Genomic DNA, 3640 nt, shown 5'->3' on the forward strand with positions numbered 1-3640 from the left:
AAAATAGCCCGAGACTGTAATTAAAGATGATCTTATGGAATATATGGACAAAAAGGCTCAATTAAAACTGTGCAGGCAACTCTTGTGTTACCTTACTTCTGGATGCTTCACTTTGCAACAGTAATAAGCTTTTTCTTAAGGCTGCCTGTTTGTATTTCAGGTTCTTCAGTCAAAGAATGGTGATGTCTGCATGCAACTTCTGTAACTTCACTTAGCTCATCTCTTAATTGACTGTTCACAGTCAAAGCCATACACCCAGCACAGCGGGGCTGCAGCTAGCTAAAATTAATATGTATGAATTTGAAGGGTTTTTTTTCCCTGACTTGAAAATTGCTCAGAATACTACTTTATTGAAAAGAAATGTAAATGAACATCTTTCATTCTTCAGAGGATAATTACCCTTTTCTCATTCTCTCTCCCAGAAAGAGATTTGTTGTCTATTGTTTCTTTGCTTGCTTTGAAAACTGTTCTTTTGAAATCACCTGAGCTATAGCACTTGCTCCACTCCTTTGCAGGAACGGCAGTTCATTCTCCTAGCCAAAAGTGGAGGAGCTGTCTAGTTTGCAGCCTGAAGGGGATAGAGGAAAAGATTGTTCACCCAGAGACCTTCTGGAAAGGTGTAAAATTGGGGGTGTTGGGGTGTGTGTAGTATTTTTTTTTCTTAAGCTGGTGCATTTCTTAGGTTACAGCTTTGTTGCTTTATGTCAAGGCTGAGCCTCAGGAGGAAGAGCCGCCAGAGAGTTACTCTTCTGATGGCCTTTCAGGGCAATGTTCATTAAAAGTAAATCCACTTCCCGAATTCCAACCAACCAGCCTTCTGACAGCCCGGAGGTGAGTGATGGGAGTCCGACAAGTCTCTAGCCAAGATAAGCAAAAAGGAAAGAACCCAGGTGGATATTTTTTAGCTGAAGTTTGTAAAGTTGGATCTCAAAATAAATTGAAACCTACAGGGTAACATCCTTTTATCAGTGGGCTGATTAGAAAATGTCCGCTGTTATTCTTGGGCCCACATTTCCCATCTTTTCACTTGTCATCTGAGTGCATGGGTCATGAAAATTGGTGTGAGAGGAACACCTTGATCACCTTTTAGCATCCAGCCATCTCCTGCTAAGCCAGTCCACTGAGGACAGGACTGTCACAGCTCTGTCTCCTAAGACCTCATAGTAGAGCTGTTCGAAATGTGGTGGGTACTCAGAAGCCAACAAACTCCTAAACTACTCTGCAAACATACTTCAGCTCTCATTGGCTCTCCCAGGCTGTACCTGCTAAGAGTGCTCTCTCTCCTGTCATCCAGGTTGTTAATGCTAAACTTTATCAGCCCCACAGGCATAAAGGGATGTCACTAGTTGCCAGCCACCGGCTGGACTCTGTTCTGTTGAGCCCAACTCTTTGAGCCCCATGGCCTGAACAATCTTCCACCTACTTTATCATGTACCTTGCCAGTCTGTCTCTCATTGATTTGGCTACAAGGATACTGTGGAGGATGTTATCTAAGGCTTTGCCAAAGTCAAGGTAATGAATGATGTGCACTGGTCCCACACTTTGAGGAAGCTGCCCTTGAAGAACAACCAGCTCTCCTGGGCCTGTTTGCTCTCCAGAACACCTCCCTTTGGGATCCTGCCAAGCAGATACCTGAACGAGGTGAAATCTACCCTGCCAAAGGCAAAGGCAGTAATAGCTATTTATCCTGCTGACTTCTTGCAGGATTTAATATTCCACGGTCTCATGGTTGCTGCAGGCAATCTTATCCTTGACCATCACGTCCTGGACCAATTCTTCCTTTTTTCGTTAATAGCAAACCTGCAAAGCATCTCCCCTAGTTGTCTCATCAATTGTGTCAACAAATGGTCTTCGGCACACTCCAGAAACCACCTGGATTATGCCCAATCATACAGCCCTTCCAGTTCAAGCATACTCGTGAGTCCTAAGGCCTGGAATTGTGTGAGATGGTTCCATTGACTTGCCCTCCTTGATCAGCTAGTCTGTAGCAAGTGCCTACCACACAGTTGCCCACATTGCTTTGCCGCCTTCTCCTTGTCCAGAAGCACTCAACTGGCTCATCACCTGTCCCATGGCAAAGCTCTGGGCACTCCTCTGCATAAAGCACCACTGCTCCTCTCCCTTTCCAGCCTGTTCTTCCTGAAAAGCCTATGTCCATCTGTGGCCGCTCTCCAGTCACGTGAACTATCCCATCATGCTTCTGTAATCCAAAAGAAATCATCATTCTGCAGTTGTGTGGGAGCGAGTAATTCCCCCCAGTTTTTTCCCACGCTGCATATGTTTGTTTACAGATACTTGAGATGAACCCTGAGTCACGACACTTTCATAAGGGACGTGCAGAATCATAGAATCTTTTTGGTTGGAAAAGACCTTTAAGATCATCAAGTCCAACCGTTGACCCAACACTGCCAAAACCACTGCTAATCTATGTCCCTCCGCACCAAACCTACACATCTTTTAAATACCTCCAGGGATGGTGACTCAACCGTCTCCCGGAGCAGCCTGTTCCAATGCTGCAGAGACTCCAGCGAGGGGACCTCTGCATACAGACAATGAGCGTTTAGGTGCCTTTTTGGGCAAGGGGCATTTTCAGGCCCTGGCTGCACACTCGCGCTGACTGCATGGTCTTTGCAGGTGCATCACTTTTCAGCCTGAGCTCTCCATCACTGTTGCAGCAATTGCTCCATTAGGAGCTTTTCTCTGATCATGGTGAGATCACAGATCAAACTGTGATGGGTTTGCTGCTTCTTTTTAGCTAGAACTAACTGTCATAACAGCAAGCTTTATTGATCTCTGACGGCAGTGATGCCAGGAGCACATAGCTCTGCTGTTTTAGGAAATACTTTGACTACCTCCATAATTGTCTTTGCATTACTGCTGCCCCAAAGGCTAGAAATTTGAGGCTCCTTGCGATACATGTGCTTCCTCCCTTGTAGCTGAGCTGTATTCTACAAAAATCAAGGTCATCATGCTCACTGACATTTGGAGTTGGATGAAGATTGGTTTTCCCAGAGACATAAATGATTTTTAAAGTCTCAGGTCACCGTTTTAGGCTAATTTCTGTGACTAAGTACTTTCTGTAAGGGAAAGCTTCACCTAACCTGAGCTTTCTCAAGCTTCAATGGAACAAATACTCAGTCTTGCAAACAGAAACCAGTTTTTGTTTAGGAGCTGCTTCTCCCACGATTTGTTTGTACAAACGAGAAGGTGACACAGATTTAAACAAACTATTTCAAAATCACCCTGCGAGAATGCAGCAAGACTGGATTTCTTGTTGTGAACTGCGATCCCACCTCGGCTGTGGGAGAGGACACCCAAACATCTGGACCTCACCCAGCCCTGCCCCATGGAGGACAGCACTGCCGGAGCTGCCACCAGCGGCAGCGACAAAGTGACCTCTAAGCTCTGGTTTTGGAGGAGGAGGAGGAAGAGGACGGATGACCCTCATCACCACTCCCCCAAGGCTGAGCCAAGTAGAGGAGGAGCTTTGGGATTAAGCCAAATCCCAGAGTCAGAAGCCAGCAGCTGCAGGGAGCGAGAAGCACAGAGAGAGAAAACAAGTGTGGGGAAGAGGAGAAAACAAGGAGAAGAGGGCAACTGCTTGGGGGAGGAGAGGAGAGGAGAGGAGAGGAGAGGAGAG

The sequence above is a fragment of the Charadrius vociferus genome, unplaced genomic scaffold (genome assembly GCF_000708025.1).
Source record: "Charadrius vociferus isolate BGI_N301 unplaced genomic scaffold, ASM70802v2 scaffold251, whole genome shotgun sequence".
NCBI lineage: Eukaryota > Metazoa > Chordata > Aves > Charadriiformes > Charadriidae > Charadrius > Charadrius vociferus.